Source organism: Schistocerca nitens, chromosome 1 (assembly GCF_023898315.1).
Source record: "Schistocerca nitens isolate TAMUIC-IGC-003100 chromosome 1, iqSchNite1.1, whole genome shotgun sequence".
Lineage (NCBI taxonomy): Eukaryota > Metazoa > Arthropoda > Insecta > Orthoptera > Acrididae > Schistocerca > Schistocerca nitens.
This window is the reverse complement of record NC_064614.1, coordinates 584,587,465-584,600,145: the sequence shown is the minus strand read 5'-3', so window position 1 is coordinate 584,600,145 and position 12,681 is coordinate 584,587,465. Positions and strand designations below refer to the sequence as shown.

The 12,681-nt window shown below is 44.7% G+C and overlaps 1 non-coding gene across 1 annotated transcript; it reads left to right on the top strand.

Annotated features, from left to right (window-relative positions):
* Positions 1-11,897: 11,897 nt before the first annotated feature.
* On the top strand, positions 11,898-11,970 carry Trnaa-agc (transfer RNA alanine (anticodon AGC)). Its single transcript has one exon. It is a non-coding gene; the product is annotated as a tRNA-Ala (tRNA).
* Positions 11,971-12,681: the final 711 nt, after the last annotated feature.

Sequence of the window (12,681 nt, the reverse complement as noted above, 5' to 3'; positions counted from 1 at the left end):
ATTTTTTTATGTGTCACCAATAGGTAACATCTTCCTAGCTAATGTCAGAAAGATTCTGCAATCACGAGTAAATTTCATGAAAGATTTTCTGTCGAACAAGTAACAGGTTCAAAATAGCTTCCAACAGGATGGACTGAACTGAATATTAATTTCTGTAAGCTCCTCCAGCCCAGCTTTCCAGTCCAGTTTCCTTCAAAATTAGAATGAGCGATTACATCGCGGCCCAGGTAGTAATAATCGAATTCTCGTGCAACGGAAACGTCTTCTCTTGTCCAGGTGGCGGAAGATGATTGAGGAAGATGTCCGGTTGCTTTAGAATCACAAATGATCTTTATTTCGTAAGATATGGTTAATTAGTAAACAAGTCATGAGCAACCCCAGCACGAGAGCAAGGACAAAGAATGATTAGTGGAACGTTATATAGCAATTTGTGGTCCCCTTAACACATAAATTCTATAACAATGTGGGGTTACACTGATTTTGGTCGAAATAACGAAGTCGCTGTGTATGAGAAGGAAAAATGGTGGTTCCCTCACATAACTTGCGGACATACCCGAGAATCGTGCTTCTCTGCTAACTAACGACTACTATACCAAACACCGGTGACGGATTGAGCTTTTGTTGAACCAGCTTTTATACAGGGTGAAAAGTATTTAAACCGGCAAACTCTGGGAGGTTGTAGGGGACATCAAAGGAAATATTTTTCCCTAGTGTCATTTTTTCCTATGAGGAGTATTTAAACCGGTAGAGGACGATCTCTCTGGCGGCAAATTAATTGAACCAACAAACACTTTTCCATTTTTTCATGACCAAGAGACAACAGATTATCACAACCCAATTTCAATTACAGTAGATCTTCAAAAATGCCTCCATGGACACGTAAACAAAGGTTACACCGTCGGATCATGTTCTGTCCGACACGGGCAAAAACCCCAGGAGTATCCTGAATTGTTCCTGCTGCTGCTATTATCCGGGCAATCAGATCCTCTTCTGATGCAACAGGAGTTGCGTAAACAAGGTTGCGCATCTCTCCGCACACAAAAATGTCCAGAGGGGACATATCTGGGGATCGAGCAGGCCATGGTACAGGACCACCTCTGCCGTCCACGTTTCTGGGAACCGTCGGTCCAGGAATCGACGCACACGACGACTGAAATGTGCCGGCGCCCCGTCATGTTGGAACCACATGCGTTGTCCTGTAGGGAGCGGCTCGTCTTCCAACAATTCTGGCAATTCTCTGGCGAGAAAATTGTAATAGTGCCGGTCATTTAATGCCCTACGTAGCAGATATGGCCCAGTTAAACAGTCCCCAACAACACCGACCCACACATTAACGAACAACCGCACTTGATGAGCGCTAGTAACTGTGGCATGTTGGTTATTCTCACTCCAAACATGCGAAAGTGCATGTTGAAGACTCCATCACGCCCGAACGTTGCTTCATCGGTAAACAACACAGATGATGGGAATGTAGGATGCATTTCACACTGTTCCAGGTACTAATGCGAAAACTGTGCTCTGGGTGGATAATCAATTGGTTCCAGGTTGTGGACACGCTGTAAGTGAAATGGACGTAACAATTGCTCTCGAAGGACTGTTCTTACATTCGTCTGATTCGTCCCCATGTTACTTGAAATTGCATGAGTGCTGATTGAAGGATCCCGCTCCACATGCTGCAAGACAGCTTCCTCAAATTGCAGCGTTCTTACCGTGCGACGGCGTCCCTGTCCAGGTAATCTGCTAAATGAGCCGGTCTCACGCAGACGTTGGTACACAGCAGCAAAGGTCGTATGATGCGGGATACGCCGATTAGGATACTGTTGTTGATAAACCCTCTGTGCAACTCGTCCGCTGGGTTGCGCTACGTAGTACGCACCAACCGTATCAGTGTACTCACTCCAGGTGTATCGCTCCATTAGTAAACAGAGACAATGCACTAATAAACTGGTGGACAGCAGTTGCCTAGAACGGAAGAGCGTAATACGTCCTCCACCAGTTTAAATAATCCTCACAGGAAAAAATGACAGTAGGGAAAAATATTTGTTTTGATGTCCCCTACAACCTCCCAGAGTTTGTCAGTTTAAATACTTTTCACCCTGTATAAGACGTCAGAGTAACCCCGACTACGTCTAAGATTTGACAAACAAGTGAGCAAAACACGAAAGCGACAGGTCGCGATCTAACGTGGCCTAAACACAGAGTTCCGGAGAGCCGCGGACTTCACCCCCTCGCGTAGGGCATGCTCACCGCAACCGCCAGTCACCGTACTCCGTCTGTCGTATCGGCCTCACGTCAGCATTTCGTAGTTGTTGGACCTTCGACGTTCTAGGCCACCCTCCGTCTGCCTGAGAATCACACGCGCAAGACAGATCATTCCACGGTTCTTACAAGGGAACCTCCCCATCGCACCCCCATTAGATTTAGTTATAAGTTGGCAGAGTGGATAGGCCTTGAAAAACTGAACACAGATCAATCGAGAAAACAGGAAGAAGTTGTGTGGAACTATGAAAAAAATTAGCAAAATATACGAACTGAGTAGTCCACGTGCAACATATACAACTTCAAGGGTAACTTGCAGTCAGAAGTACCGTGGTCTTGTGGTTAGCGTGAGCAGCTGTGGAGTGAGAGGTCCTTGGTTCAAGTCTTCCCTCAACTGAAAATTTTAATTTTTTTGTTTTCAGGCAATTATTATCTGTCCGTCTGTCCGTTCGATGCGATCACTTTTTTGGGAGTGATTATCTCATCCACAAGAAAACCTAAATCGGGCAAGGCAGAATAATCTTTTTACCCATTCGCCAAGTGTACAAGTTAGGTGGGTCGACAACATATTACTGTCATGTGACGCACATGCCGTCAACAGTATCGTATAGAATATATCAGACGTGTTTTCCTGTGGAGGAATCGGTTGACCTATGACCTTGCGATCAAATGTTTTCAGTTCCCATTGGAGAGGCACGTCCTTTCGTCTACTAATCGCACGGTTTTGCGGTGCGATCGCAAAACACAGACACTAAACTTATTACAGTGAACAGAGACGTCAATGAACGAACGGACAGATCATAAGTTTGCGAAAATAAAGAAAGTAAATTTTTCACTCGTGGAGGACTTGAACCATGGACCTCTCATTCCGCAGCTGCTCATGCTAACCACAAGTCCACGGCACTCCTGACTGCAACTTACCCTTGAAGTTGCCTATGTTGCACGTGGACTTCTCAGTTCGTATATTTTGCTAATTTTTTTCGTAGTTCCACACAACTTCTTCCTGTTTTCTCGATTGATCTGTGTTCAGTTTTTCAAGGCCTATCCACTGTTCCAACTTATAGCTAAATCTGAGGGGGGTGCGATGGGGAGGTTCCCTTGTTAGGAGTGGCGGAAAGCAAAATTTGTTAAATATGAAAATCACCAATTATAATCTTTACCGCCTGACGTAGAATTTTCTATCCTCGTCTGAATCTATACCTAGCTGTTTCGTCCACCACCCGCAACGTTTCGCGGGTGTTATTTTCGCATCCAAAGGGAGAAGGTAAAACCCTAGTCTATTTCAGTACGACGTTCGGTCGCAGGTGAATTTGAAACGCAACAGTCAAAAGCCTTGAGGGACATGCGTTTTTCTACCTCTTTTCCGTAGTGGAGTACTCTCTCAACTCCAAAACTGACTCTCCTTACCGAGTGGAGGGGAGGAATTTTAGTTAGAAGTGTTCAGTAAACTGCAGTGCAGATTGTACACGACTGTTTTCCTGAAGTCAAGGAAGATGTCTTTAACCTGGGTGCCTTTGTCTATGGCGCTTTGGATTGCATGGACGAAACGAGCGAACTGTGTTCCGCAAGATCTCTGTTTACACAATTCAAGCTGATTTTTATAGAGGAGGTTTTCATTTTCCAGAAACTGTCATAATGTGTGAGGATAAAGCATATTCCATAGTTTTACTGTAGAGTGTGATCAGCGACATAGGCCTAAAATTATGTTTATCTTCTCGAAAAACATTCTTGAAAACATTCTTGTGCTTTTTTCCGATCGCTTTGGTACCCATTCGTTGCTCCAGCGACCTACGTTAAACTGTAGTTTTTCCCATAACCTATGTGGAGTATCACAGGTGTATCATCTGGTCCGGATGCTTTTCCACTATTGGGCGACGTTAGATCATTTACTGCTCCACTTTAATATCTGTCATTTCGGTGTTCGTGCGATTATTTAATGACGACCGTATTACGATCTTCCGCCGTCAAACGGTTTTGGAAGACCGAATTCCGTTTCGATGGCTCTGAGCACTATGGGACTCAACTGCTGAGGTCATTAGTCCCCTAGAACTTAGAACTAGTTAAACCTAACTAACCTAAGGACATCACAAACATCCATGCCCGAGGCAGGATTCGAACCTGCGACAGTAGCGGTCTTGCGGTTCCAGACTGCAGCGCCTTTAACCGCACGGCCACTTCGGCCGGCTCCGTTTCGATGCCAGTATGGTCTGTTAGCGTCTGAATATATGATTTTGATCTACTTACTGACTTAACATATGGCGAAAAGTATTTAGGATTTTCAGACAGGTCGATTGACAAAATTTTGCCTTCAAATTACTTGAAAGCTTCTGGCTTTGCTCTCCTTACGTTGATTTCGGCTTTGTTGAGCTTTTTTTAACTAACTGGTGTTTCATCTCTATTAAATCTGTGATAAAGCTCTCTATGCCTTAATAGCAACTTTTTAACACCCCTGGGTCTTTCCCATCCCTCAGTATTTTCCTCGGAGTATAGACGGAGGTGACAAAAACCAGGGGATACCTATGAATACCGTGTCGTAGCTCCTTTTCCTCCGCATAATGCAGCAACTCGGCATGGCACGGACTCGACGAGTCCTGGGAAGTCTCATGCAGAAATATTGAGCCATGTTGCCTCTATAGCCGTCCACACTTGCGAAAGTGTTGCCAGTGCAAGATTTTGGGCACGAACGGACCCCTTCGATGATGTCCCATAAATGTCAGATGGTTCACGTCGGGCGATCTGGGTGGCCAAATTATTCGCACGAATTGGCCAGAATGTTCTTCAAACCAATCACGAGAAATTGTGTTCCAGTGGCGTGGCTCATTGGCTTCCACATAAATTTGATTGTTATTTGGGAAAATAGTTTCCAAGTAGCGAGATATAACCATTTCCAGTCAATGTAAACACAGTCCACCCCATTATGGAGCCACCATCAGCTTGCACAGTGCCTTGTTCACAACTTGGATCTTTGACTTCGTGGCGTCTGTGCCATACTTGAAACCTACGATCAGCCTTCCCAGCTGAAATCGGGGCCCATCTGGCCAGGACACAGTTTTCCAGTCGTCTAGGGCTCAACCGATATAGTGACGACCTCCGAAAGGCGCTGCAGGCGATGTACTGCTGTTAGCAAAGGTACTCGCGTCGGTCGTGTGCTTCCGTAGCCCATTAACGCCAAATTTCGCCGCACTGTCCTAACATTGATTTCTACGGTATTTAATTCAGTTCCTTGTCTATTAGCACTGACAACTGTATTGGAACGCCGTTACTCTCGGCTATTAAGTGAAAGCCGTCGGCCACTGCGTTGTCCGTGGTGAGAGGCAATGCCTGAAATTTTGTATTCTAGGGACACTCTTGGCACTGTGAATCTTGGAATATTTAATTCTCTAAATATTTCCAAAATGGAATTTCCCAAGCGTCTAGCTCCAAGTACCATACCGCGTTCAGAGTGTGTTAATTCCAATCGTGCGGCGATAATCACGTCGGAAAGCTGTTCACATGAATCAGGTGAGTACAAATGACACCTCCGCCAATGCATTCTTTTATACCCTGTGCACGCGATACTGCCGCTATATGTATGTATGGACATCGCTCCCCATGAGTTCTGTCACCTCAACGTGCTAGTCAAAGGCGTATTGTATAATAAATTTCTTTTATTTCACGGCTGTGGTCACAGACTTGTAGGTCCTCAGACTACCGGTTTCCGTCAGGATGCCCATCTTCAGATATTCAGCAAAATATGGGAAAAACACAACTATTGAATTGTCTGCGGCTTAAAACAATAAAATAGGCCATGGTGACAAGTATTACTGAAATACACGTGAAAATTGTGTGCTTTAAAGCGCTTTTAAGGGCACAATTTTCACATGTATGTCAGTAATACTTGTAATAATGGCTTATTTTATTGTTTTAGTCTGTAGACAATCCACTAGTTGTATTTGTGTTTTTACCATATTTTGTTGCAGATCTGAAGATGGTTATTGCTGACCGAAACCGGTAGTCTGAGGACCTACAAGTTTGTGACCATAGATGTCAAACAAAAGAAATTTATTCTACATTTTCGGGCCACTGTTCCATTCGTGACCACGTCGCTGTTTGTGATATTGTACAGTGTCTTAATTTTTATCCATTTGCGCCTCTTATCTTCATCCTCAGAGCTGACTATTGATACTCTGCTATTTTTACCCTGTCGTTCGTACTAAGCAAAAATATTTTCCTATCATTCTTATCACTCCTTGTGACACCCAATAGCCATTGATGCTGTCACAGCCTTATATTCACTGATGCCCTCCTCTGCATTAACCGATTCTAAAAGTTCGGATCTGTTTCCTGCTAGGGGGTCCGAGACGTTGTCCTCATGAGTTGATTCTCATCCCTTGAAGTACTTTTCAATTAGAACAATCTCAAATGAGTCCCTGTCTCTGGCATCCGCTTTAATCGCACGGCACTCCCACTGTATAGCTGGTAAATTAAGGCCTCCCTCTTTTACAACAGCACACACACACACACACACACACACACACACACACACACACAGTACTTGCGACCTCTATTACTGAACGACTAAAACGGTGCACGGTCCCAGTCACAGGTTGCACGCCTAACAGCTTCCAAGGTAAACAAAATTTTCATTTTCAGCATATCAGATTATAATTGATCGATTTTAAAACTTTAAAGTGCTGTCACAATCTACTCGTTGAGTGGCACATTCTTGAGTTAAAGATTTAGCACAACAAGACAATTAGAAATCGTGTATACGTCTTGCAGCATTGAAACTCGCGGCACAGAATTTCCTAGGGTATATTCATCCAGAATTTGTGAACAAGAGCACTTAGCAACTTTTAACAAACTTAAGACATAATTTCAAACAATTTCTATGCTTTGTGATTAGTCTTTGGGCGAATAATCCTAAACTAATAGTAGCAACATAATTAGGGTTTCCGTTTTCTTATTTTTAATGTGAAGTATTTAACAGATTGACACTTTTGTAAAATAAGCACACGTTTGAAGCTGTTTTATACATGGGAATTCGACTCTTTAAAGAAACGGAGGAGGTGGGCGAAGGGGGAGGGGGGAGGAAGTTGCTGGTAAGTTGTCTCTTTGTCTCTGAAGCGTGCCACTACAGCTCCTAATGCCGGTAGTGTACACGAGGGCTATTTTTATTTCAACCACCTATTTGTCAGGAAATCCAAAACACGGTGAAAACATGGTTAATCTTTACGCTCAGTGTCTCTAGTATGCCCATCTATCGCGTCACGTATCACTTTTCAGTTGTCAGCACAGAGTGACTACTTGAAGATTTGCATAACAATAGTGTCTTTCGCCAAGTGTGAAGCTACTGATGAGTGGTTTCGTCTAATTTTATGCAACCCACATAATGTAACAGTCATGCATGTCCTTCTTCATCGCAGTTCTCGGCCACACAGTGCAGGTGCAACGAAGACGCGCCTGCAACGTTATACGATGGGAAGTGTTTGATCCCGCATCATACAGCCCGGACGTGGCCCCCTATTATATTCATCTCTTTGATGACATGAACCACTGATTGTAAGGACAGCATTTTGGCACAGACGGCTAGCTGCAGTGCAGCTCAGGGAATAGGCGGAAATCACCGGTGGTTGCCTTCAATGACGAGGGTACTGGGAAGTTGGCGCCACGCTACAGAAAGTACAGTATATACGTCGGAGCGGCGACTATGTAAAGAAGTAGCTATAGGTTGTAGCTAAATGTTGCAAATAAAACGTTTTTGATTTTCACTGTGGTTTCCATTTCGTAACTGATCGGAACTGATGCTCACCTTCACCGGGAATATTTCACCTTCTGATTCTATTATAACCTCAATAGGTACTATCGAGTTCCTTTCGGCTATAAATATAATACGACTATTGTGTCTTGCCTGTCCTTGCTGAATAAATTCCTACTGAGTTTAATGGAGTATTTCGCCTCTACTTACTTCTTGGTTCAGCCAGCCTTCTACCCCTAAAGGTATGAGATCATTATCAACATTAAATTCGCCACTAATTCTGGGACATTTCCATGAATGCTCTTAAACTGCACGAATGTCACATTAACATTTTCTTTCAGATCTGGAAGGCTGTACGGTAGGTGTTTCATCACGACCTAAGGACATCACACACATCCATGCTCGAGGCAGGATTCGAACCTGCGACCGTAGCGGTCGCGCGGTTCCGTACTGAAGCGCCTAGAACCGCTCGGCCACTTCGGCTGGCGCTCTGTGTAGAGCACGCCGGACCTGTTGAGAAGGGCCTACAGCTCTCCACCCGATAGCGGAAGTCGAAAAAATTGCATGACATAGACGCAAAGTCGTCTGAGCCATTGATTTTGCCTTTGCACTCGGCTTCAAGTCGGAAGACCACAATCGACTCTGTGTAAGATGTTGCAAATAATAAGTCGTGCTTGCAACCGACTTAGGAGACTAACTGTCTTCACCATTACATTCAACGTCTAAAGGAACCGAGGATGGCCTCCGATCCTCCCCCCCCCCCCCCCCCCCCCCCGTCACCCTCCTTCCGGGAAGTCATTCCTGCCTGCAAGAGCTACTGTGTCAACGGGTTTCACCCACAGCGTTCAGCAGCCGTCGGCATAGCCTTCTCCTCATCTCTGACCGAGACTACCTGACAAGCTTACCTAGCGCACGATAACTTGCCCTTCCTGACATGTCTGGTATTTCTCTGAGGGCATTCATCACCCGCCTAACGCTGGAGCTTCCAGTGAACAACATACGCCCTTTATGAGGTTGTCCAGACAAACACTGGTTTCCGTACCGGCTGAGAAGAAATAACACTAGGCAGAGCCTTGTACACGTTGTTAAAGCATAATGGAACTGCCGTGTGGCCAATTCCTACCTTTCCTGTCCGCGTTGCACCCGAAAACAACTGTCTGCCTCATGACTGCAAATTCATCTGGGCATTTTTAGAGCTGTTTTGTCATCACAGACATCATCCATCACGACCTTAATGTCGTTCTTTCCATAATAGAAATTTGTTATTGTTTCTGGCTCTACAAAGATGAGCTTTCTAAAATTTTTCATTAATTAAAAACAAAGCAAATGAAACTTAAATTCTACATGGCTAGTGGCTCATCACCTGCCCATCAGGAATACTTTCAAAGTTTCTTCGCTAAGCGATCACTCACAGGTCGCAGTTGTACACAGACGATGCGAATGCCATATGTTTCGGCTGTATCCTTAAATTTTCTCGCGTGTGTTAGACTTTCGAGGACAAAGTTCTCGAGTACTGTAATTACACAAATCTTACACTACACGGATGTTCGTTAGGACCAATGTTAATACATGACGGAGCTGCAAACACGTAGCATTCTTTGTCACCTTTGATGTTCAAATGGTTCAAATGGCTCTGAGCACTATGGGACTCAACTGCTGAGGTCATTAGTCCCCTAGAACTTAGAACTAATTAAACCTAACTAACCTAAGGACATCACAAACATCCATGCCCGAGGCAGGATTAGAACCTGCGACCGGAGCGGTCTTGCGGTTCCAGACTGCAGCGCCTTTAACCGCACGGCCACTTCGGCCGGCCCTTTGATGTAGTTTAAAAACATCTTGCTGAAAGTATTATACTACGTAGAATGAATTTCACAGACACAGCATAGAAAATGTTAGGGATGAAACTGTCACGGGAAGTCCCCCGAAACTTAACATCTCCATCTGCATCATACTACGCAAGCCACCCAACGGCGTGTGGGGGACAGTACTTCTGGTGCCATTAACTGATACTCGCTACCTTGTTCCACTCGCGAATGGTGCGCGGGAAGAATGGTTGTTAGAAAGCGTCTGTACTGCCTCTAAGTTCTCGAATTTTCTCGTCCTGGTCATTACATGAGATGTATGTGGGAGGAAATAATGTTTTCCGACTCTTCCCGATAGGTGCCCCTTCGGAATTTCAATAGTAAACCTCTCCATAATTCACAGCGCCTCTGTTCTAATGTCTGCCATTGGAGTTTGTTGCGCATCTCGGTAAAGGTCTCGCGCCGACTGAACGAACCCGTGACGAAACGGGCCGCTTCTCGTTGTATCCTCTCTCTTCTATCAGTCCTACCTGGTAAGGATCCCATATTGGCGAGCAGTAGTCAAGAATCGGTCGAACAAACGCCTTAGAAGCCACTTCCGTCGTAGATGAATTTCATCTCCTTAAGATTCTTCCTATGTATCTCAGTCTGGCATTTATTTTTCCTACTGTTTATTTATTTTTTACGTGGTTATACCACTTAAGATCACTCTAGATAGTTACTCCTAGAGTTTTTACGGTAGATTCTGTTTCCTGCAATTTGTCATAAGTAATATAGTTGTACAGTGTTGGATTGCTTGTCCTGTGTTTGCGCAGTATGCTACATTTATTTACGTTCAGGGTCAACTGCCAGAGCCTGCACCACTCATTAATCCTCTGCAGGTTATCCTACAAATCGATACTGTCCTCTGGCGTTGCTACTTTGTTATAGACACCCACATGTTCTGGAAATAATTTTGAAGAGCATCCTACGTTTCCTACCAGATAGTTTATGTGCATTGTAAACAACTGTCACACTTCCTTGGGGTACTTCGGAAATTACTTTTACATCTGTCGATTTTGTTCCGTTAAGAGCGACGTGTTGAGTTCAGTCTGCAAGAAAGTCTTGAATCCAGTCACAAATCTGTTCCGATGCTCGATAAGCTCGTATTTTTTTTTTTAACTAAACGGCAGTGGTGGTCGGTGTCAAATGCCTTCCTGAAGTCAAGGAACATGGCATAAATCTGAGCTCCTTTGTCTACAGCGCTATGAATCTCACGGAGGAACAGAGCGAGCTGAGTTTTGCAAGATCTCTTCTTGCGGAATCCATGTTGATTTTTTTAAACGAGATTTTCGATATCCAGGAGCGTCCTAATTCTTGAGCATAAAACATGTTCCGTAATTCTACACCAGACTGCCGTCAACGATATAGGTCTAATTGTGTGCATCTCTCCTATCACTCTGGTGGTAAACAAGAATGGCCTGCTCTTTTTTTCCGTTCGCTGGGTACACTTCGTTGCTCCAGCGATCTAAGATAAACTGCTATAGGTATCTCATCTGGTTCTGATGCCTTTCCACTGCTAAGAAATTGTAATTTATTTTCTGTTCTGCGATCGGTTATCTCAATATGTGTCAGTTCGAAGTTCGTACGACGAAAGGAGGAGGTATGTTGTAGCCTTCCGCAGTGGAACAATTTCGGAAGACAGAATTCAGTATTTCGGCCTTCTCACCGTATCTTCCGTTTTGATGCCAGAACTGTATCTGAACTTCGAACCGCTTGCTGGTTTTGCATGAGACCAAAACATCTTTGTGTTTTTACAGAGATCGGTTGACAAAATTTTACTTTGAAAGTCATTGAACGCTTTTCTCATTGCTCTCCTTACGCTTAATAAGATTCAACGAGTACTACAAGCGCCTGGTGTCAATCCAGTTACCTTTTAGAGGCTAAATGACTGTCCAGCTCAACTGCTCTCCAATTGGCTTCCAAGCGCTGGCCCGAGGCCCGGCGAAGAACTTTCGCCGCTCCACTTTGCGTCTGTCCAGCGTGGTGGGTGTGGCCCCGCCAAGACAAGTATCTGAATCAGTGTCTGTAGTTTTAGAAATGTATGTAAGCCAACTGGGGGCGTAGCTCAGATGGTAGAGCGCTCGCTTAGCATGTGAGAGGTACCGGGATCGATACCCGGCGCCTCCAGAATAATTTTTTTCTTTCGGTGTTGCTACGTTCTTAGGCAACGATTACATGCAGAATACTCTATCTGTGTCGCTGAGTTGGCAATCAGAGTCCTGTACTGTGGTGCTCGATCCAGATGTAGAAAGTTTAATCATGTGCTGAAAGAATAATTCATCAAAAGTCCTTCAACTAACGGGAGTAAGACAGGACGGTGCACAGTTAGTGATTAACGGACGCCGCGCCAGAACTCTTGGCTAAATTTGGAAGACGTCTTATCAGAGTGGGGCATTTCCCACTATAATTAAGATCTGACTGGCAGGATGGGGCCCACGGCGCTACTGGGCACAGTTACGTTACATGCCGACATCGGGTTTCGTCCTTTTCGCACTCATCCATAACAACACAAATACAACACTAGCGCTTTCCACACGGCATACGAGGTGCATTCAAGTTCTAAGGCCTCCGATTTTTTTTCTAATTAACTACTCACCCGAAATCGATGAAACTGGCGTTACTTCTCGACGTAATCGCCCTGCAGACGTACGCATTTTTCACAACGCTGACGCCATGATTCCATGGCTGCGGCGAAGGCTTCTTTAGGAGTCTGTTTTGACCACTGGAAAATCGCTGAGGCAATAGCAGCACGGCTGGTGAATGTGCGGCCACGGAGAGTGTCTTTCATTGTTGGAAAAAGCCACTAGGAGCCAGGTCAGGTGAGTAGGGAGCATGAGG